General features: G+C 43.2%; 1 long non-coding RNA gene across 1 annotated transcript in view; it reads left to right on the top strand.

Moving 5' to 3' along the window:
* Nucleotides 1-3,064: 3,064 nt before the first annotated feature.
* LOC112548095 overlaps nucleotides 3,065-24,585 on the top strand; it is a 28,086-nt gene continuing 6,565 nt past the window's right edge. Inside the window, exons 1-2 of the long non-coding RNA XR_003091890.1 lie at nucleotides 3,065-3,145; nucleotides 20,624-20,782. This is a non-coding gene — a long non-coding RNA (uncharacterized LOC112548095). The remainder of the gene's footprint in view (nucleotides 3,146-20,623; nucleotides 20,783-24,585) is intronic.

Genomic DNA, 24,585 nt, shown 5'->3' with positions numbered 1-24,585 from the left:
TAAGAAACAAGGATTTTTGGTTAAATAAGACTGTATGCAGACTTAACCCCCTTCCCCACAAAATGAAAGCCATCTCTGCCACTGTGTATAGCACAAGAATATCTTGTGTCTTTGTGGGGACCTCAGCTCTGATGAAAAGATGTTCGTTTTTCAAGCCCTAATTTTATTACTACTTTAGCGAGCAGTGAGCATTGGAGAAGAAAGGGAAGTGCCATGTGTATCCAGGCAATGATAACTGGAGCTCCTACCATGTCAGTTACTTGCAGTGTCTTAAGCAGCTATAGCCACTTTGTTGATCCAGGATAGGCTTCAGTTACATCAGAGAATGCAGTCTGCCTTTAAAGATTTTATCAGTCTCCACCCATAATCAGTATGCTTTCTCTACAGTGACAAAGTGACTGCATTTAAACCTTTCTGTTCCTTCTCCACTCAAATAATTTTTAAAAATTATTTTGAAAGTTCTCAGGCCTTTTCTGTGACGTGACTGTTCTGAGGTAGAACAACAAACAGTTCCACCATGAGCCATTGTTCCATTTACTGAGTGTTGAACAATCAGTATTAAATGATACTAAACTTTTTCAAAAGTTGGCTGTTATTCAGGGTTTTGCAGGTAGTGGGCACTAGTCCCAGGATCAGGAGATTTTCCAGTAGTAGCAAAACACAACTCTTGCACAGAGTACACCTCATCTTTGCTGCTAGGAACCCTCCTTCATCCCCAGCATATGCTTCTTGTGTGACCTGTCTCTGCTGCCAGATCATAGATTATTTCCCAAGAAATCCGTTTTTTACCAGTAATTTTTCTAAGCCAACTGTTGCCCTTTTATGTTTCTAAGCAGGACCAAGCTGCAGCATTTGGTCACAAGGTCCTTTGTATCATTCATGGTGGAAACAATTATTGCAAAAACACAATGTGAGCCAAATAGAAATTAAGGAAAGTGTTAACTCAGTTTTTTCCTGAAAATATTTGGGGTTTTCTGTATACAAATCCAGATTTTAAGTGATCAGCTTTTATTTTTGTGGACAACTACTATGTCAAATGTAACAGAACAGTGTGAAAAGATACAAAACAATAATTATTAGGTGTGAAGAGCATATTACTAACATACAAGGACAAAGTTTCTATCACAAGCCTTTTGGTTTAAATGCCTACTTTTTCAAATGCTTGTTTAGTGTCATGGTTTTAAACAGTTGTTTAGCAAGGGTTTGAAGGACTGGACTCTAACTTAGACGTATACACACAAAACAAAGCGGGGAGAGGGGAATGCATCAAACCATGCTACTTATTTTGTTTATGCCTGGCCAATTTTAATTTTAATTTCAACTTCTTTTCTTCCTTTTCTGTTTGTTCTTTTACAAGTATTAGAGCTTTCATGACACCTGAGATAAGTCTAAAAGGGCCTAGTCCTGTACTCTTATTTACAGTGAAGATCTGAAAGTGGTGGGACTACGCATGTGAATATAGGTTGTTTACAGTTTGCAGGAACTGAGGCTTTACTGACTGTTAAGGCATATAGTATAGGAGTATACTGATTTGCCTGATGATGATTTCATCAGAGAAGATTTAAGGAAACCCTTAAGTCAGTTGACTAATGTTTGTAAATAGTTCATTTGATGAATTGTTTCCTCATCAGTTAGTGATTATATTAATGCATTTATTTTCCTTCCTTGTTTGACCAGCTCTACTGATGAGACAAAAAAGCCTGTAATAATCCCCATTTCACTTGAAGTGGGGGTTGATGTTTGTATGAAGTGCTTAAAAACAGGAAATACAAAAGAGAGCAAAAATCCTAAATGATGAGAGAGAAGAATCAGTGAAACTCTCAGGGGACTTCAGGGACTCTCCGAACACGTCCAACACAAAGAATGAGAGTCGGCAGCTTGGTGGATGGGCTGATCTCAGCTATGTTCCTCAGAGTTGTAATGGCATGTAAAGGGTGGAAGACAATGGAAAGAAACCATTCTCACCCCAAACAAAGCTACTTGTGACAGTTTGTTTATGTAGGTATAAACCCAAATGACTTTGAGATCTGCTGGCACATATACATTGATTTAACATGAGGTAAAATGGAAGCTGGTTTGTTACCGTGCTAGGGGGACATTATTTTTTTCTTTTCCATTTAGAAATCCCTGACCTTTGCACATACACCTGATGCTGCACTTTTCCTTGTCTATCTAATGAATAAATATGGCCTGAGCTGTAGGGATCTGTTGGACTTCCACACTGGGTGTATACCAGCCTTTGAAACAAGCTATTGTGCCTTGGTTATGGAAACAGAGATAAGAACTGGGTCTTTGTCAAATTGAGCTGCAATGTGATGAGACCAAAGACTATAAATCATTATTTCTGGGGACAAGCCCAGCCCATCAGCATCATAGATGACATAGGGTCAGAGCTCAGTTGCCTCTTCAACTCTAGGCTCAGAACAAACATGAGAAATTTCAGTGCAAAGGATAATTTGTTTCAGAAGGCAGATGAAAACTAGGGCATTGGATGAGAATGGGGTAGTACTGAAGCCAGGGACCAAAGAGGTCACTGACCAAAGTGAAGGAAAAATGTGCAGTCATTGTCTTAGAAATGTTTAGAAATAAAGTTTGCATTATTTCAATATAAACAGACTTAATAAAATAGAAATTGTGTTAACTCATCTGAAAAAAAAATGAAAAAACAAAAATGCTAATGTCTTCAGGCCTTTGATCTGAGTAGATCTGTGTACAACTTTTTTTTACAAAACATCACATTTTAATATTTTAGTTGAGTTTAAATGGAAAAAGGGAGCTGCAGCTATTCCTTTAGAACTAGAACACTGAATTTCACACTATTGTTTATAAGCTCCCTGTGTATCAGAATGCTATAATAGGACACATAAAAGGCAACGAGTTCAACTGTGGCATTTAGCCATAGTACTGTTAGTGCTGGCACTGCTGTTCTGCCCTGCTAGAATGATTTGGAGGTATTCTGCCCCAAAGAGGCACAGCACTCCCTGGAAATCCCTGGTTACATTGAAGGGAAACTAATTTGCTACACCCCATTAAGAGGGAGTCATATTTCTTCATAACCTTTCCAGCTTACATGATCCTGGACGGCTGTGATGAAGGATGCTGCACCAACGACATACCACCCTTTCCAACAATTTGATTCCGGATAGTAAGCAAAAGTCTCTACTTGCTCTTGCTCCAGATTGTAAAAGGAAGGGACACAATAAGGTTCATAATAAATTAACTTAAAGGGCTATAGAAGATGCTAAATCATTAGCAGACCATTGTTATACATGACTAGCTAAATTTTGCTCTCTGTTACATTGATATAACTCCTGAATAATTGCACTGAGTTTGTGTTGTGTGACTACATGGTGTTTTGCAAGTGTTAGGCTGAAATTCCAAACTAGCAAGTACCTGGGTATAGCTAAGGGCAGATTTTACCTAGTGTTTGTTGTTTTAGAGAATGGCAATTACATTTATTGCAAAAATTATATTTGCATTTTAGTGAAATGATCTGTAACCAATATAAAAACCATGCAACAGAGACAAATCACTTTCTTAAACTAAAAATGCATTACTGGTGATGCATCATAGTCATTTATACTTATATCATAATAGCATTTTAAAAATAGTAGCAGCATACATACTCCTGCACTATACAGATAATTTCTAAAGGCTTATTTTACCATGGTTTTTGATTTTACACCTTTTTGCATGAATCTGCAAAATAAAGTTTTAGCCCACATCTATTATTATTATTGGGAAGAAGTAATAATGGCAACTATTTCATGTTTAAATAAACATCTTTACAATTAAGATAATTTTGAACTGGATTTATATTTGTAAAAACACTGCCTGCTAAAACTAGGGTGTAACTTTTGGCTGTATTGCCTAGCTAGTGGGGGGTGGAAGGGAGTGTTTTGAATCCTTCCGTATGTATACCTCCCCTCTTAATGATGCTTTCCACCCCCCAAAGAATGAAACAGCCTGTACCAACAGAAAGGTCAGAAGAAGGATATAGAGACCAGTGCCAAATCTTCACGTTGTGCAACTTCAGTGACGCTACGCTAGTTTACGACAGCTGCAACTCTGGCTCCCAGATATTTAGTGGGAAGTCTCTGTTACAAAGCACTGCAAAGTATATTAATTTATTTTAGTCTGAATCTGGATTAGAGTGTAATTGCTGCCAGGATTTATGGAACCATTTGAAGACAGGCATTTGCACCCGCATTGTTAAAAATAAGAAGCGTAAAGTGAGGAAAGATATTCCCTCCTTTTCTTGATCTTGTTTGAGATGCTGATGGAGAGATTTTCAAAAATCTCTCACATATACAAAGGAAATTCTATTTACATGCAGAGAACTGCATAAATATTACAAGCTCCTTATATTCATTCTGCCTGGCTGGTTCTTGGTTTAAAGAACCTGGAAGCCAGATGCTGGAGGAAGGATAGGCTTCCTGGCAATCACCCAACTCTGTAAAAAAGAAAAATGCTCTGCAGAGAATGATGAAGAGCTGGCTTCTAAAGTTTGGAATAATTTTATCAATTTACAACCAAAGCATGACCACTGATAATTACCATATACATCTATTATTCCAAATGAAATCTGCTAGAGTAGGCAGCTGAAATATTCTTATTCTAAACACTGACAAACTGAAAGAATAACAAGTCTGCAAAATGAAGGAAGAACACAGGGGGGAGAGGGTGGGTCTGACTAGGGACTACCAGACAGATTGACAGTAAGGCACATGTATGGGTTCCCTCTAGTAACTTGCCTTGTGGTTGAGTTGTAGAGATTGAAGATTCGTTTATTAGAGTGAACTGCAATTATAAAGACTTGGGGGTGGGGGCAGGGCACTGTAGGGCTAATACCATATTGCTGTGAGGCAAGGGAGGCAGGGAGGATGTATTGAAATAGTTAGATGTAAATAGGCCTCTCCTTTTTAGTTCTGGCAATTACATTTTTGTGATTACACACGGCCACCAGAAAAAAAAGAAAGATGAAATTGTTCATAGCTGTAGCTTTAGAATTAATTTAGATTTAGATAAAGAGTTTCATCAACTTTTTATAAAGCTTCTCTACAAAAATAGAACAGCTGTGAAGAGCTGTGTACAAGCAGTCTTGTTTTTAAGATAACATCTCTCATTTGTGTAATGACAATGGTATTAACATACAGCCAGAGTGAAGTGGTTCTCAAATACCTCAGCTGAACACTTTTGCTTGGAGAGTTTCTAGCCAAGGTAAAAATTTGAAAGAGAAACAGGCTCCATATGCTATTTGTGGATTTTATTAAAGAGAGTAATAAGAAAACAAATAAATATATCACAACTATTAATTTAACAGTTTATCAAGATCACAACTGGGATTGAATTAATAGAACAGTGGCTTAACAATGATTTTGTCGATCATGAAATTGTCATGCCATCAAGTACTCAAACGAAATCATGATGCTGGCACGAGAAAGAATTACTTTTTGTGGATAATGTATCAGGCTATTGAAGGAGAAGCTGTTTTTTCTTTAATCTAAGTCTCCAACTAGCATTCCAGCCCCAGCTGTGGCCTCGACCAAGCTTGTGAAGGACGTAACTGTCCATTTTGGTATTAAATCCTTCACCAAGGCAGATCACTTAGGGCAGAGGGTGAAATTGACTTTGTTAGTCTTACGGAATTATGGAGAATAAGATTTTTCCCCTAGTTTGCCACTTTGCTTCCTCCAAAGTTCCCTATTGTTGTATTAGTTGTCTTTACTTTCTCCTTTACTTAATACACACTAGCACAATACTCATAATGGTTTCAAACATGATTTCTGAACAAATCCCAGTAGCACAACTCTAAATAATATCTTTTAAACTGTGATGAAGCTTCCTAATTTACTCAGGGGCTTGGGGGCTTTTAATGCTCTTTCCCCATAAGCATATACACTCACTTTCTAAACACTTGCACCCAAATAGAATGAGGAGACTTCCCTCCCACAAAAAAAAAAACCCCAACATAAAAGAGAGTTTGCATTTTTGATTTTTTTTCTTGGGGTCTTTGATTCACATGATTGTTGTTATTGAAGGTAGGCCAAGGAACAGCTTAGTTAGATCTTGCTGTCAGTATAAGTCCCTCGGGCCCTAGTAGTCAGGTTGGCATAACCAATGGCTAAAGTCTTTCATCTCTTTTTCTTCCAGATGATTTTTGATATTAAAGAGGGAGGCCTTTGCTTGGGAGAGTTTCTGGTGAATTAAGAGAATACTTCTTTCTTCAGCATGGTCTTGACACTTTTAGGAAATAATTTAATCTGCCTCAGGGACCATCTTCATGGCTTCAAGGTCAATTAGATGCTCCATAACCCTGGATACAGTTAATGTGCCTCAGTCTTCCCATAATGGGTGATCTTCAGGTCACCATGGAAAGTCCTATTCATGACTGATGGTTGCCTTGCAAAATCTGTTGTTGCAACCGCATGGCAGATGCACTCAAAAAACAGAATGTCCCTGGGACAGTCACAGCCCTCCACTGGGGTCATGAACATGGGGACTGATATTTAGAAGCAACTTTGTTACTTAAAAATAACTAATCTCCTTCTTAGCAGTGCATTCTCTTTTGAACATTTTTCTCTTTAATCTATGATCGTTACTTCCTTGCAAGATAGTAGGGTAGAAGGTATGGGGACATAACTCAAGTCAAGGTTAAGGAAATGCTCCAGTGATTTTTGTTTTTATTTGAGGGTGACAGTTGCTTTTATGTTTCTATCAGAATAAATTCCATATAGTTTAAATACAATTAAAAGTTTTTCCAGGCCCAACTCACATATATGCTATTTACCAAGGAACATTCAGTTTTGACACTGGTTATCCAGAGGATGACTTGCCAAATGCAGATGTTCTTTTTTGTGACTGAATTTTGACATATCTCAGATACCAGGTAGTTACATCATAATGTGTGATTTAAAAATAAGATCAGGATTCAAGGAGGAATTAGTCTTCTCCTCAGCTGGTACAGGGGTGGTCTACCTGAAGCATGAATGCCACAAGTGGCATAGACAGTCTCTGTGGCATGGCACATGAAGGCAGGGATAGGCAGTACTTTGGTAGACAGGGCAGGGAGAAGAAAGTAGAGCAGGAGATTGGGAAGGGAGCACAGAGTAGGGATCAGAAAGCAGATCAGGCAGAGGAAAGGGATCAGAGTGGCACTTGGGGATTGTACGGGGCCAATATATGGCATGCATGCCAAAAAGGTTTATACCCTTAAGGATATCCTTAATTTCAAGGATTATATCCTTGAAATTCTTCCCCCAGTGAGCTAGTTCAAGATGAAAAATCTAGCATACATATCAATTTACCAAGTTTTTACTGTCCCTTGGGCCCCTGTATAGGAATATAACTTTGAGAACCTGCAAAATATTATAGCTATCACATACACTGATTTAAAGCATTAGTCCAAGAGTTGTATTTCTATAGATGCTTCACATGAACAATAGGCAGGAAGTGTCACAGTGTTTAGAATAAACACAATTTTTTCATATCAAGGTACTTTTTAAGAATCATACTAGGAGTTTTTTATCTTATGTTATGTTTCTGTGACCTGAATGTTATCTTTCCTATCTTCACATCCATCTTTGTAGTATAGTCAGGAGAGAAATTTAGTTCCAGATTTGAATGTCTTTTTTTTTAATGTGCATAAATAACTAAATCACATTGTTGTATCCACTTTATTTGATATACTTTACCTTCGATGTTTATGGGATAATCACTTTTTTATCAACCAAGTTGTGAGAGGCAATGTCCTACAGAAAGTCATGGAAATTCATAGGAGATTATATCCCTGAAATTCTTCTAGTTCTTCTATTGTACTTGACAGTAGATCAAACAATCTGGAGAAAAATAATTGTCTTTCAGGTTTATTTCTTCTGTACAATTAGATGCTGCACTTGGAGAGAATAGGTGAAAATATAGTTCACCACAGTATAATTTCCCAGTTTAAAAAAATATTTTGCAAAAATGTATTCTCCCTGTAAAGGTGAAAAAGTTTCTTTAAGTTGCCCAGTGGCAATTTAACTCCATCTTTGGGTTGTGCCTATTCTTTTATAGTTCACATACTTTTATGGTAGCCTTCTTAATGGCTTTTCAGTTTATCCCTTCTGATTAACTGAACTTCTAATAAATCTTCTGAAAATATCCTAATTTACATATCATCATATGTATCTTCCAGATGAAAGGTTAAAATGAGTATAATAGGATGGACATTTACTGATTCCTTTTGATATCTGTCACTAAACTTAATTTTATAAAGATACCAATTTGCTATCATTTATTATTACTTGCTTCACTATAGCACTATGAGGAGAAGGCTGGAAATGTCTGGAGTCAGTTGTCATGTTACATAGTTTCTGTGCTGCTTTTTTAAGCCTAGAGATCTCTTTGACCTTCAAAGTTTTCCCAGGTTTCATATTAGTTTGCTTACCTTGTGTGTACAATGTTCCTAGGAGTTTGGTTCCTTTTTTGTCCCTCTTACCTGGTCACCTCACCTACCCTGACTTTCAAAGTGAAATGAAATTAAAATGGTAATTTTTGCTTTCTAGCTGGCTTGTGTATTAGCATAATCAGCAATATCCGTACAGCTATAGGATTGACTTGTAAATGTATTAACTCTTCAGAGCAAGGAGACGGAACAGAAGACAAGGCTAGTAAAAGCGGATCATTTACTCTGTTGCCTTAGACAGGTAAGTCAGCTCTGTTCTCAGGCCAGATGTACTCTTCCAAAGCAAGAGAAAGCAAAATAAACCCCAAACCCTCTGTCTTTCTGAACATTAGGAGAGGAACAATTTTAGCTCTGGGCTTTTCCCAACACACCAGCCTATCCTCTCTTCTCTGCTGTAAAGGTGCAGACAGAAATGACATTTCTCACATGGTCTATAGCTATGACCAAAAACAAGTGCACAACTACAGAGTGCTTTAAAAGGGCCCAATCCCATTAAAATTTGAACCATCATTACAGGAGGGTTCAGATGAAGGTGTTCCAAAGCACAGCGCCCTCAGTAATTTCTCTCTGCACTTGCCAGCAGCAGGGCTAGGCTGACAGCCTAACACTGCTTCCAGTGCTGTTTTCAGAATTAGCGAGGAAGGGAGCTTGTTCTGGGGGTTGTCCAGCCGGGGATGGAGGGTAGACCCAATGGATTGGACCAGAGTCTTCCCCTTCTGCTTTGCTTCTACTTCCTGCCCCTGTCTGAGGAGGCAAAGGAACACAGCACAGTGTGGTGTAGTTTGTAGGGCTAGGGAAGCCCGAGGCCTCTCACCTGTGTAGCGTTGTGCAGTGGGAGAATCCACAGCTAGGGATCTGAGGCTGGGGGTTGGCGTGCCCACGCAGGGCGGAGTAGCAGGTGGTCCACAGCTTGTGCTGATACGACCCATAGGAAATGTAGCCCCAGGCTGCTTAGAAGTTGGACAGTCCTGATACATCTATATATTCCTCTCATAAGGACTTTTTAAAAACATGTGGCAGGCATGCCGGTAGTAGCCCAGCTGGAGCCATTAGTGGAGCATTCCCACCAATCAGGAGGTGGTTAGGGAGAGGCTGCCCCACCCCTGTCCGAAGAGCCTGGACCTGGGTGAGGACTATACTCTTCCTCACCCTGATTGGTCCTTTTGCAATCTGGGGGCAGATCCTCCAGAGGGTATAAAAGAGCAGCATGCCGGGCACACGGGGACGCTGCATTGGGGGACGGAGAAGAGAGCAGGTGGAACGCGAAGAGCTTGGGCCAGTTGACCAGCGGGGCGAATGCAGTTGCCCCCAGAAGAGCCCGAAAACTCCTTCCCGTCACTGGATGGGGAGTGACGAGTGTCTGCATCCCAGCCCCACCACTGAGGAGCGAGGAGTAGTGCACAGCTCAGTGCACAGGGTGGGACCGTGGGAGCTGTATGAGGTGGCTCGGGTCTCCAGCTAGTCAGTGCACAGGTGGTGCATGCAATGGACCCTGGGAGCCACATGAGGTGGCTTGGGTCTCCAGCCTTGGTATGTGGCCAAGGTGGCGCAATGCAGGTGGAGCTGCACAGAGTGGTCTGGGAGTGGACCCAGACCCTGGGAGCTGCACAGGGCAGCTTGGGTTCACATCTGCTGGCAAGCGGCCAGGTCCTTGATGCACGGACAGTGCGCGGCATGATCCATGAGGGACCAGGACCCTGGAGCCATATGAGGTGACTTGGGTCTCCCACCCCTGGCATGAGGCCAGGGAGACTTGGTGCAGGCGGCGCTGCATGGTGGATCCAGGAGTGAACCCAGGCCCTGGATCCAAGAGCAAACCCAGGCCCTGGGAGCCGCGTCGGGTGGCTCGGGTCTACAGCCCTGGCACAAGGTTGGGCATTTAAAATGGAAGCCTTGCACGGAGGGCCCCAGTTGAAGCCGAGACCCTGGAACCCTGCAAGGTGGCTCAGGGCCCCAACCCCAGGCAGAAGAGTAAAGCCCTTGTTGCACACCACAGTGCACAAGGCTACCAGTGGCTGATGGGCCCAGAGAAACCCAGATACAGCTACAGTCATAGCAAGAGAGGCAGCAACTCACTGGGAGAGAGAGAAGGACCCTCCAGCACAGACCCGGAGCTGTGAGTTACTGGGGAAAAGGACTCCCACAGGGGAGCGGGAATACACCTGGGTCAGGAAGTCTGACCATTGCAGGGGCAGCCCAGAGGGACAGGGCTCCCCTAGTTTGGAGTTTTAAGTTACTGAGAAATATTTGGTTGGGCTGGGGGGAAAGCCTAGAGGGCACTGGCGGGGCTTCTCCCCTCTCCCTCGCAGCCACGGGAACACAGTCAAGGCTCCAGAGCAGCCTGGGCCTTGGTGTCTCTGTAAAGTTAACTTGAATTCAAGGGTTGCCATGCCTTATATTCGGTGAGAGGGCATCTTATATTTTGTATGTTTATAGCTGTGAGTTGATAGAGTTTAACATTGTGTCACTTATATTGAAATATTCTTCTGGAGCTGAGTCTTTGTTTAAAATGGAGGTATAGGAGTGTATATGTTAGTATATGAGTATTCAATGTTTATGTGAATTTAGATTTAAATGGAGTTCAATATTAAATGCTATATTTTGTGTATCTTTATATTTGTAAATTTGTAATATGATAGAAGTTAGAGTGTGTGATTTTTAATGAGGCCTGGCTGGGATCCTCCACTGTAGTATTTATCTTTGATTCACCTGTTTTTCCTAGTGATGTGTATATATATATATAGAGAGAGAGAGAGAATAGGGTAATAGTTTTATAGAATATGTAAATATATATATGTGTTTATATGCATATTTATCTTTTAATGTTTTGTAAATATTTATAAACTTGTATATAGTCAAGTTATATAGTGTCCTGGCTGGGCTCTCTATAGGGGAAGGAGGAAGTTGTGTGCAGCCAGCAGTTTTCCTCCCACAGCGCACCTGCCCTGCTAACCTTTCTCTTCAACTGGAGAAGGGAATACACAACCAGGTACACCCGGGTTACACACACTGTGGTAAAAACACATAGGTATTGTCCCAAAAATATTTACAAATGGCCTGGTGTGAACTTCTAGTTCCACTGAAGTAAATGTCAAAACTCTTCTTAACTTTAGGACTCCATGGTGGTTTCTGTATTTCAGTGGATAACCATTTTAAAAATGAAGGGAAAAATGGGGAGTTGGAACAGATAAGGACTGGGCCAGTTCCTGCCCTGGTGTGAACAGGTACAGTGCTCTGAAGGTAATGCAATTGTGCCTGCTTATCCCAGCAATTGATATAATTCTCCAAGTCCCTGTGGTTTAGGTTGCTACTGCCTTTCGGAAGTGAACAAATCAATTGTCTTAATGTTAAGGAGGTGTTTTCCCCACTTTTGTTTAAATTCCCCCCCTCCCCCCTGCCCCCGAGGTTCAGCTCTTGATTTATGTATGTTCTTGTAATGATATTATGGACAAGGCCATATCCAGCATAGAATTACATCCCATGCATATTTGGGTTAAGAGATGCGCCTATGAGGTTGGGTCTGAATCTGAATCTTCAGTGGGACAGAATGACATGTAAGCCAGTTCTGGATTTATCCTTGGTGTTCGTTTCCTGATTAACCATATGAATGAAAATTGGAAGAACCAGTGCATATGGTAAATAGACCTCCTCTGTAGCACAGTGCCCTATTAACGGCATTTGTCAGGGTGAAAGGCTGTATTTTCTTTCTCTAATCTCTTCATTTTCTTACCTATATTTGTAACAAAATCTACCATGATCTGTAACCTTTTAAATAGATTTATTTTGCTGCCAGCCTCCATGGTATGTAAGGTCCCAGATGCAGGAAAACTGGTTTGACTGCTGCTTAGAACTAGTGGAAGTCTGTGCAGGCTGTATTATGGATTATGAATAAGTTATCAAATGATTTTAGCTCTCTTCTGCTTGTGAATCTTTTGTGAACAGAGTGATTTTTATGTGATCAAATTTTAGCTGATGGATTCATGAACTCTTCACTTGAACTATTTTCTTGCAGTGTATGGTCTTTAGTCATATGGGATTGTTATACTTCCTGTTCCTGCTCTGATGATACATTTCTAAATCAGGAAAACCAGCAAATAATGAAAAGTGAAATAGGAACCTGCTTGTACAAATGTTAGTGAACGGTGGCTAAGTTCATGATTCAGAAGGGTACATGTGTATAATCAGCAAGGTACATGAAGTAATTGAACTATTCATGTGTTTAGACATGCTTATCTAGCTGAATCAGGTTATAAAAGGGGCACCAACAGGCTAGAACTGGCCAGCAGCTTAACATTCAGATGAACTATTTGTGAAAACATTTTTTTTCTTTTGCTATGGGTTGCCAGTCATTTTCTCCTTCCCACAGGACCAGTGGATGGCACTGCATACCCAGGACTGAGGACCAGATATAAGTGTAATTATGACATGAAATGTCATCTCCATGGCACCCCTCATCACACAGCCCAGTTGTTTGAATGTGTAAATGAGGAAGGATTGGCTTATTTCAAAGAAATACATAAGCAATTCAACAGTGCAGCGATGATGTAAGAAAAGGCTGCAGATTGGGACTCTATCCTGATGAATTAAAATAATTTAAAATAGCAGGCTGTTGCAACAGTGATATGAAAGAAGCAAAGAGCAACATGAATTTCCTTCCTTAGAAATTCCTTCTACCTCTTTGCCTTACAGCTGAACTCAGATCCTACTCCACTTATTAAGCGTCAAAGCTGACTTAGCTGAACTGATTCTACCCACCTTGAGTCCTGAAAAACAGATAATGTAGAAGGTGGATGGCTCTTTCTTCTGTTCACTGCATTTTATGACTTAGACTTAAAGCAAATACGATAGTGTGTTACAAAAGTAGGAACTTTTATTTTTTCTTCAGAGAATTGAGCATGGTGGAATAGGATCAGACTTAGGCACCTAATTACTGGAATAGAATTTGTGCCTTAGTCAAGAACCCCCCCCCCCCCGCTCCCAAATTAGTAGCATTGTATCATTTCCCTCTGAGTTTCCCTTTGATTATTTTTACAATGTGGTATACTTTTTTAACTGAGGTTATTAAAATATTGATGGCTAATACTTATCAGGACTATAGAGATGCCCTAAAAATAAACCTGTCAGCTAAAGAGTTAGCATTTGTTACTTAATACTCTACCATCTGTGAGGGAGATCTACTACCTGCCTCCCATTCCATGACATTGGGAAGCAGTGACCCTGATCTTTCAAACCATATGAGATGTACTGAACCAGACACTATCAGGATATTCCTCACAACTGTTTTTCTCTTTCTGTTCTGGTGTTTAAGTTTAGAAACATGAGCCAAGAGATCTGTTTTTTACCTTTCATCTTGACTCTGACTTATGACTGAGGGTCATTTATAATTGCCATCCTTCAGTTTCTATCTGCAAGCTGTGGATAGCACCTACCTCACAGGAGTTCTGTGGGATTTAAAATGCTGATTTTTGTAAACAGCTTTGAAACTCTTGGCTGGAACCTGATGCAGAACTGAACATTATTAGTACAGCTTTTTGGGATTTTAAAAATGAAATATTTCTGTGTAGAACTGGTTTCTTTGTGCACAAAAATGTTGCAGTCATGCTTTGCATGATTTTTGAGGTATTTGTTTAAAATAAAACATATATTTATGTGGATAGTGGAAACAGACAAAATATTAGTCAAATTCTGGACTTATGAAATCATGGATATGTAACAAAGGCATTAATAAATGATAAAATTGCAGGGGGGGTTGTCTTTAACTGCTGCATGACAGAACTATTGGGAAGATAAGGTGTGGAAACTCTAGTTGGAATGAGTAGAGTAGAGAAATCTAAAATGGCTGCAGTGTAATAAAGAAGTGTTAGATTTAATCCATTGCCATCTATCTTTATTTTCTAATCCACTCAGTTGTACACCACAAATATGAACTTGACAGATGTTAGTAAAAGGTTGGATGCAGTCCAGGCTACAATGGTTGCAATGGACACAAAGTTTAAAAGTTTTAGCTCAAGAGCATAAGGAGCTGAGGGGGAAAAAACGAACTTGGGCTTAATGACTGATGGACAGACCACAAATTAAATTGATGAGCTGGAAAACAAGTTCAGATGGAGAAATATAAGGCTGGTGGAGGCTCACGAAAATAAGGTAACTGGATATCTTGAGATGTATTATTTTTTGCAATTGATTATGAAGGTGCTGAGTCATGGATAATTTATCACTCTACAGTGTGTGATGGGACTTTCTACATGGGACTAGTCAGTCAAGCAACACCAGACAAGGTTCTAGTGCTCTGGGCAACTCTTAGCATTAACGGCTAAGATTTCATAATTGCCATGTAAATATGAGTCAAAAGTTTAGGTTTTAAGAATATACATATGTTTAAACCAGTGCCAGAGCCCACTGCCTCAGTCAGTGTTTATGTTTGTCAAAATGTGCATAAAAAGATGGGCCTGGAGCAAAATTTGCCTTATTTTGCCAAGCTAGGGCTATGCATATTTCTTTATTCTGCCTACCCAAAGCCACTGATTTTTTTGGCTAAAGATGTGGAAAATATATCTGCCTGAAAATGTTTTCACAATGGTTGGCATGTGGAAGAACCTTTTGCAAAATCCTTTCTGCTTACCACTTTCTCTCAGTACCAGTCATACTTTGTGACTCTGAGTTTAACAAGGCCTATCTGGCGTTACAAATGTGAGTTACTAATAGATCTATTATCTGCAATTTACAAAACTATGTATAGTAAAATAATACATTTTCCCACCCTGTGAAACTTGCTAACATTGTACACTTGTTTGGTTCAGGAAAGCATGAAAACCCTGGACTTTGGCCAGAAAATGTTCTTATTGTTTTGCCAAAGTGAAAAGTTGGCTAAGATTTTCATTTTAACCCAATCTTTGCAGCTCTGCAGCAAACTGGATGATAGGTCTTTACACAGACATAATGTTCTAGAAAGGAGAAAAGGCAGTCATGTTGGGGTAGTATCCTTCTAAAACCTGGATCTTTTCTACTTGATCCTATTTACATTTTTTTTTGTGCTAATGTATCTGTAAGTTATCTGCTCATATACATTGTTACTTTATATACAAGGTCCTTAACTTTAAGGCCAACAGAGGTGAAGTCCTGAATTGCAGATTTTGTTGCAGTGTTGTTGTTTTGGTAGTGATATTTCTTTAGTTACTGGGATGAAGCATTTGATCAATAGGGAAATCAACACAATCAGCCTCAGCCAACAGGTACCTGCAGCAGGCAGCAGATTGCTTCTTCAATGAAGCTGGTTAAAAAAAAAAGTTTTTTGGCATAGCAGTTTAATGTTGGAAGATGTTGATTTGATGAAACTAAAATGTTCCATGGGAATCTGTTTATTCCATTGCAACTTTCAATGGAAACCAGTCCAGGAGTGGCCAAGCTCCCCATGATCTCTACACTCCCAGCCTGGGATGTTCCCAGACTCCCCACTTCCTTGATTTCCTATTCGCTACTCTGCCATACAGCCAGGTCCCTGCATGCCTAGCTCTCCAGGATCTCTGAACATCTCACTCCCAGACTGCCTGGCTTCCCAGGTGGCCATTTCCCTGGCTTCTCCCACATCCTAGCCAGTTGGCTTCCACAACAGCCAGCTCCCAAGGCTGCTCAATTCTTGGCTCTCAGGCTTCCCAGGTGTCTGGTTACTGTTCCCCAGCTACCTTTTAAAAAGGGCATATCAAGTTTGAAGTTCAGTGAATGTCAAATAATGAATTAGAAGTTGCTTGAGGTACTACCCCTGCTCTGAGACCTTTGCTTACTACTGTGTTTTATCATCTCAGCTCCTAATATTTTCCCTCTGCTTTGTTTCCCTTTCTATCTTTTGTGTGAAAGAGTCATACAAATAAGGGAAAATAACTCAATCATCAGGCAAAACATTTTAAACTGACTGTAGACAAAGTAATTAAATGAGAGAAAATATATGGTATTTTCTCTCCTTTCTCAATTCTAACAATGTTATGAACTGCAAGCAATAACATTAGGCAAAATGGTGTGATCAAGGTATTATGGTAAAGGTGTGTGGCATGTCTCTAAAAAAAAGAAAAGAAAAAGAAATTCATTTAGGATGTAAAGATCCATCAGTTCTTAGCAAGATAACTAGCCAATTGTACAGATGGAGGGAGAAACAGAGCTGTCCCTTAGAAATGTGATCTGATGAGCTAGGAGGTTCTACCATGGAATTTCCTGCTTATTGTCTGTCCTTTGTTTTGTTCCATTAGTGAGTCTGACCTTTAATTTCCTCATTACTATTAGATTCTCCAAAAATGTGAAACACAAAGTGGCACTCTGCTGATCTGAAACTGGGGAGATAAAACCACCAAAAGAAGTGATGTTCAATGCTACTACAAGATTAATATGAAATAATAATACATATCAAACTGGATGGAGCTGTGAAAAATAATTGTGTTGGCTATATACTTTACTCCAGGGTAATTTTGAAAATTCTGGAGCAAACACAAAAATTCCAGTAGACTTGATTTCATAGAATCATAGAAAGTTAGGGTTGGAAGGGACCTCAGGAGGTCATCGAGTGCAGTGGTTCTCAACTCTTTTTGTACCACGATGCATTTGAAAACGTCAATGGCCAGTCCTGACCCAGTGCCCCTCACTCCCGATCCACTGCCCCCAGGCCCCAGCTCCCCAGTACATGGGGCATGGGATGGGTGTGTAGGGTATGGGGGCGGGGGGCAAGCAGACCCTTGCAGGTTGGAACTCTGCCAGGCTGCAAGGAAAACCCACGGCTTCCTATGTTTTTCTTCTTTCATAGGAGAATCCATTTTTAAAGCTTGTTCACCACACTTTCACATAATCTTGCAACCCATTTTTGGGTCATGACCCACAGGTTGAGAAACACTAATCTAGTGCAACCCCCTGCTCAAAGCAGGACCATCCCCAACTAGATCATCCCAGCCAAAGTTTTGTCTAGCCAGGTTTTGAAAATATCCAAGAGCTTCTACTACCTCTCTAGTAACCTGTTCCAGTGTTTTATTGCCCTCCTAGTGAGAAAATTATTCCTGCTATCTAACCTAAACTTCCCTTGCTGCAACTTGAGACCATTGCTCCTTGTTCTGTTATCTGCCACCACAGAGAACAGTCCAGCTCCATCCTCTTTCAAACCCTCCTTCAGGTAGTTGAAGGCTGCTATTAAATTGCCCCCCAGTCTTCTATTCTTTAGACTAAATAAGACCAGTTCCTCATAAGTCATGTCCTCCAGCACCCTTGCCATTTTTGTTGCCTTCCACTGGACTCTCTCCAATTTGCCCACATTCTTTCTGTAGTGGTGGGTCCAAAACTGAATACAGTATTCCAGATGTGGTCTCACCAGTGCTGACCACAGGGGAATAATCATTTCCCTCAATCTTCTGGCAATGCTCCTACTAATGCAGTCTAGTATGTCATTAGCCTTCTTGGCAACAAGGGTACACTGTTGGTTCATATTCAGCTTATTGTCCACTATGAAACTATGAAACCCCCAGGTCCTTTTCTGCAGAGGTGCTGCCCAGCCAGTCAGCCCCCAGCCTGTACTTGTGCATGGGGTTGTTCCATCCTAAGTGCAGGACTTTGTACTTGTACTTGTTGAACCTCATGAGATTCCTTTTGGCCCAATTCTCCTATTTGTCTAGGTCACTCTGAATCTGAGCTCTCCACTACATCATACCTACTACTCCCCCCCTGGTTGGTATTATCCGTGCACTCTATGCCATCTTCCAGGTCATTGATGAAGACATTGAACAAAAACAGCCCCAGGACTGACCCCTGGGGCACTCCACTTGATACCGGCTGCCAACTAGACATTGAGCCATTGATTACTACTCTCTAAGCCCAATGCTCCAGCCAGTTTTCTATCCATCTTACAGTTCATTCATTCAGCCCAGACTTCCGTAGCTTACCTGAGAGAATGCTGTGGGAGACCGTATCAAAAGCCTTTCTAAAATCAAGGTAAACCACATCCACCAGTCTCCCCACATCCACAGAACCAGTCACGTCATCATAGAAGGCAATCAGGTTGCTGACTTGCCCCTGGTGAATCCATGCTGACTGTTCATAATCACCTTTTTTCTCCTCCAAGTGCTTAGAAATGGATTCCTTGAGGATTTGATCCATGATTTTATCAGAGACTGAGGCAAGGCGGACTGGTCTGTAGTTCCCTGGATCCTCCTTCTCCCTCAGCACCCTTGGGTGCATCCCATCTAGTCCCATGGACTTGTACATGTTCAGCTTTTCTAAGTAGATACTAACCTGTTCTTTCAGCACTGAGGGGTGCTTATCTCCTCTCCAAACTGTGCTGCTCAATGCAGTTGTCTGGGAGGTGACCTTACCTGTGAAGATGGAGGCAAAAAAGGCATTGAGCACTTCAGCCTTTTCTTTTCCTTTGTCACAGGGTTGCCTCCCCCATTCAGTAAGGGACCCACAATTTCCCTGATCCTCCTCTTGCTACCGACATACTTGTAGAACCTCTTCTTGTTGCTCTTCACATCCATTGTTAGATGCAACTCCAATTGCGCGTTGGCCTTCTTGACTTTATCCCTGCATGCCTGAGCAATCCTTCCCTAGTTATTTGTCCAAGTTTCCACTTCTTATAAGCTTCCTTTCCATGATTTAGTTTACTGAACGAGAAGGCCAACAAGAAGGCTAACCAACACCTGCCCAGAGCTGGACCAAGGTCACCTCAGGCTCCAAGAAATGTAGGACCAGGGTTGCTCTTCCCCTGGCCCTGCACAACAGGTATGCTCCCCTTCCCACACATGAGGAGGCTCCAGTGGTGACACCCAAGGAGGAGGAGGAAGGTAAGCAGCGTGCTGCCATCCCCAAGAGGAGGCGCAAGGTGGTGGTGGTGGGGGACTCCCTCCTGTGGGGCACTAAGGGTCCTCTCGCCATCTGGATCCCCTAGCCCATGAGGTCTGCTTCCTCCCTGGGGCCTGTATCCGAGATGTTGTGGAGAGGATCCCCAGTAGGGTTATGTGAAACTTCAGCAGCCATTTCATTTCGGAGGTGTTTCAGCCTGTTTTGGCGCCCAAAACACTGAATCCGAAATGAAACAGAAGGCTCTGAAATGTCTCTGAAATGAAATGAAACCATCCAAAATGTTTTGGAAAATTTTGGAGTTTCGGAGCTGGGCTTGCAGGGAAACAGAAACTACGAAGAAGGAGGGGGAAGGGATGCGGAGCTGCACGTGGGATGACAGCAGGCTGCTGCTGCCAGCTGGGGCCAGTGCCAGCACCTGAGTCTGCTTGGTGCAGCCCACGCTGAGTGCCAGAAAGAAACCAGTGCTGGTGCTGGCCCCAGCCGTCAGTGATCCTGTTGTCGTCCCACGCGCAGATTCGGGGGCCTGCGCCCCCCAGGAAGAGTCTGGCATAGCCTCACAGCCCTCCTGGGGGGCATGGGGTCCCAGCAGGGCCCCAGATCTGCACACAGGATGACAGCATGCTGCCACTGCTGGCTGGAGCCATCAGCAGCAGCAGTCCTCCTGGTGCTCAGAGCAATTTGCGCCAAGCACCGGACCCAGCCGGAAGCGGCAGCATACTGTTATTCCGTGCACAGATCTGTGGGCCTGCACCCCCAGGAGGATTCTGGCACAGTCCCACAGCCCTCCCAGGGGGCGCGGGCCCCCAGATCTGCATGTGGGATGACAGCATGCTGCCGCTGCCAGTAGGTGAATTTCACTTTGAAAAGTTTGAGATGCAGTTTTATAGAAACCCCTGCACCCATCTCCTTGAAACTTGGTAGGCTTCATGCCCTCAGAAGGAGCTACCATTCCTGCCATTTTCATCTAAATTAGGAAAGAAATGACAAAGTTATAGGCATTTTAGTTTAGGCATTCCCCATTATATCCTATGGCTGAATCACCGAAACAGCGGTGAAACTCCGAAACAGATTCAGCTGAATCAAAATGGAACATTGATCTGAAACACCAAAATGAATCACTGTCCCTCTGAAACAGCTGAATCTGAAACCAAATTGAAACATAGCCATTTTTCACAGCCCTAATTCCTGGGCTAGTCTGGCCTTCTGACTACTACCCCAAGCTCTTTATCCATGTGGGAACAAATGACATGGCCAGGAGTAATCCAGACTGGATCATGAGTGACTACAGTGCTCTGGGGGCTGGGCTCAAGGAGTCAGGGGCCCAGGTAATCATTTTTTCTGTGCTCCCAGTTGCAGGTCATGGTCCTAGGAGGGAAGGATGCATCAAGGAAGATAACCGATGACTCTGATGGTGTTGTCACTAAGAAGGCTTCAGCTTCCTCAACCACAGTGCACACTTCAGGGATGGAGGACTTCTGGGAAGGGATGGCTTCCACCTCACGTGGAGAGGTATGTCCATGTTCTCAGCCAGGATGGCTGATCTTCTAGATAGGGCTTTAAACTAAGATTGCTGGGGGATAGGGAAACACTGACTGGAACTTGCCTGGGGACCGATATACAAGAAAGCTCCATAGATACAGACATTAGGAGAGCCACTCTTGTGGGAGCTGAAGGAATAGTTCTCCTTCAGCATGACAGAAAGCCAAGGGTCTCAATAGGAGGACTCAGGTGCCTGTACACTAATGCCAGGTGTATAGGGAACAAGCAGGAGGAGCTAGCCCTCCTGCTGTCTGGTAGGCATTATGGCCTAGTAGGGATTTTGGAGACCTGGTGGGACTCACATGGTTGGAACATAGCCATAGAGGGCTATGCCCTGCATAGAAGTGACTGGATAGGGAAGAAAGGTGGAGGTGTAATTTTCTATGTGAAGGAGCAGTACACATCCTTGGAGGCCGACATAGGCTCCAAAGAAAAATGGTTTGAAACCCTCTGGGTCAAGCTGCAGGGTGGGAGGGCGGGGGCCCAGAGAGAGACCTAACTGTAGGTGTTTACTAAAGGCCACCAAACCAGGGGGAGGAACTCGCTCTTAGAGTTCACTTGAGAACTGACAGAGGCCACACATGCATGGGACATGATCATCAGGGCAACTTCAATTATCCGGACATCTCTTTGGAGGAGCACCTGGCCAACTTGGACCAGTCGTGTTCCTTCCTGACCTGCACTGAAGAGCTCTTCCTGGCTCAGGAGGTGCACAGGCCAACCAGAGGTAATGCTCTCCTAGACTTGGTCCTGGCCAAAGGAGATGACCTGAACTTAAATATAGAGGCAGTGACTGAACTAGATTTGTAACGGGAATCAAGGACAACAAGAAGTCCTTCTTTAGGTATGTAGGGAACAGGAGGAAAACAAATGGGAGTGTCTGGCCATTGCTCAACAACTCAGGACAGGTGGTTACTGACACTCAGGAGACAACTGAATTCATGAATGACTACTTTGCCTTGGTATTTCTCCAGGCCAAGGGGAAAATCATGCCAGACAGGGTATAGAATGAGCAGGGCAGGAATGACTGCCTACCTACTGTTGCCATAGAACTGGTGTGTGATCAATTAAAGAAATTAGAAATATATAAGTCAGCAGGACTGGATGAACTCCATCTGAGAGTGCTGAAGGAGCTGGCTGAAGTTATCACAGAGCCCCTGGCAAAGCTGTTCCAAAACTTGTGGTGCTCTGGAGAGGTCCCTAAGGACTGGAAGAGGGCCAATGTTGGGCCCATCTTCAAGAAGGGGAGGAGGGAGGACCTGGGTAACTATAGGCCAAGTAGCCTAACTTCTATCCTAGGGAAAATTCTGGAAAAATTCATTAAGGAGTTTATATGCGATACGCTTGCAGAAGGTAGGATTCTGAACAACAGCAAGCATGGCTTCATTGTGGGCAGGTCTTATCTTACCAACATCATCTTCTTTTACGATCAGGTAACTTGCCACCTGGATAAGGGAGAGGAGGTTGACATTGTATACCTTGACTTCCAAAAAGCCTTTGATCTGGTATCCCATGATGTTCTCATGAGAAAATTGAAGGATTGTGGGCATAACTGCAAAACAATTAAATGGGTACGAAACTGGCTGTGGGGTAGGACCCAGAGAGTCCTAATGAACAGATCTGTGTCGTCCAGGCAAGAAGTGGCCAGTGGTGTCCCACAGGGGTCGGTGCTTGGTCCAGTACTTTTCAACATCTTTATCAAAGATTTGGATGTTGGGGTGGAGAGCTCACTGGCCAAGTTCGTGGATGACACCAAGTTATGGGGAAGCGTGGTGAGGCTTGAAGATAGGCTACAGATAAAGGTGGATCTAGATAGGCTAGCAAGTTGGGCGAGTCAGAGCCAGATGAAGTTCAACATTGAGAAATGTAAAGTTGGGGACAATACCCCCTATAAACCTACAGGCTTGGTGGTGCCAAATTGACCAGCATCATGAATGAAAGGGACCTGGGGGTAATAATAGACCACAGAATGAATATGAGCCTGCAGTGCGATGCTGTTGCCAGCAGGGCAAATAATACTCTGGCATGCATCAATCGATGCATCTCCAGTAAACCAATGAAGTGATTCTTTCACTCTACTCGATATTGGTGAGACCCCAACTTGAGTACTGTGTCCAGTTCTGGGCACCGCATTTTAAAAAGGATGTGGTAAACTTGAGAGAGTCCAGAGAAGGGCCACTAGTATGATCAGAGACTTGTACAGGAAACCATATGAGGAAAGGCTGAGGGACCTGGGACTCTTCAGCCTGAAAAAGAGAAGGCTGAGAGGGGACTTAGTAGCAGCTTACCACTACACTAGGGGAATACATAATGGGCTCGGTGAGCAACTATTCACCAGGGCACCCCAGGGGAAAACCAGGAGTAACGGCTACAAACTCCTGGAAGACCATTTCAGGCTCAACATTAGGAAAATCTTCAGTCAGGGTGTCCAGACTATGGAATAAGCTCCCTCCAGAGGTGGTGCAATTGCCTACCCTGGAAATCTTCAAGAGGAGAGTGGACAGTCACCTTGCTGGAGTCACCTGATCCCAGTTGTCTTTTCTGCCTGGTACAGGGAGCTGGACCCAATGATCTTCCAAGGTCCCTTCAAGCCTTACAATTTATGAATCTATGAAGAGTTCCCTGCTAAGCCAAGCTGGTCTTCTGCCATACTTGCTAGTCTTCCTGTACATCGGGATGGTTTGTTCCTCTCAGTAAGGCTTCTTTGAAGTACAGCCAGCTCTCCTGGAGTCCTTTCCTCCTCAGACTGGCTTCCCAAGTGATCCTGCCTACGAGTTCCCTGAGTGAGTCAATCTGCTTTTCTGAAGCCCAGGGTCCTTATTCTGCTGCTCTCCATGCTTCTTTTGCTCAGGATCCTGAACTCAAGCATCTCATGGTCATTGCTGCTCAAGTTACCATCCAGTACTACATTCCCCGTTGTTACAGAGCACTGAGGTGCCCTGCTCCCAAAGAGGGGAAAACTGCTGGGGAGGAAGCCCTAGCAGGAAATAAGCCCAGCTGTGGGTTGCCGGGGCAACCAGGGAAGGTCAGCTGACCAGAAGGGGCAGGGCCTGGCCCTTATAAACCCTAGGGGCTGGGGCCAGAGGCAGTTCCCTGCCAGCTGCCAAAGAGGAAGGAGCTCTTTGCCCTGGGAGAGAGGGGAAACTTGATACAGGAGCTGTATTAAAGGGTCACTGGTAGGACTGAATGTTGTTTGGGCTGGGGGACCTCTGTTTATGTTATAGCCGAAGGCCTTGCATGTTATGTTGTTGTTTGTGACCGGTGGTTTGGGTGCGGCTATTAGGGGTTGGAGGAGGCCTCATAGGGGACTCACAGTGGAGTGTGAGGACCCCAGTGCCAGTGAGGGCGCAGCATTTGCAGTGCATAGACCCCAGCCCCAGAGAAGGGGGCATTACTGAGAAGCCCCAGTGGAGGCATGATGAGCCTGAGGGGGCGATGTGCAGAGAAGGCCCCAGAGAGAGAGCGGCAGTATCCAGGAGTGCCTAAGAGGGGGCAAAGGCCTGAGAGAGAGGGTGGCTTGACAGAGAAGGCCCCAAGAGAGGGCAGAGCTCCCTGAGAGGGGGCAAAAGCCTAGAGAAGGGTGCAGTTACAGAGAAGCCCCAGTGTGGGCATGGTGAGCCCCGGAAAGGGGGCAGCACTACTGGGAAGCCCCAGAGGGGGGGCATTATTGGGGAGCCCAGAGAGGGGGTGGCGTGACTGGGGAGGCCCAGAGAGAACAAAAAAGGAGGCCAGTGCGTAATTAGATTGAAACTATTCCATTGGCGAGGTGTGGA

This window comes from Alligator sinensis, unplaced genomic scaffold (assembly GCF_000455745.1).
Source record: "Alligator sinensis unplaced genomic scaffold, ASM45574v1 scaffold1304_1, whole genome shotgun sequence".
In the NCBI taxonomy this organism is placed as follows: Eukaryota; Metazoa; Chordata; order Crocodylia; family Alligatoridae; genus Alligator; species Alligator sinensis.
Note: the sequence above shows the minus strand (reverse complement) of the source record. Positions and strands in the feature narration are given on the sequence as shown.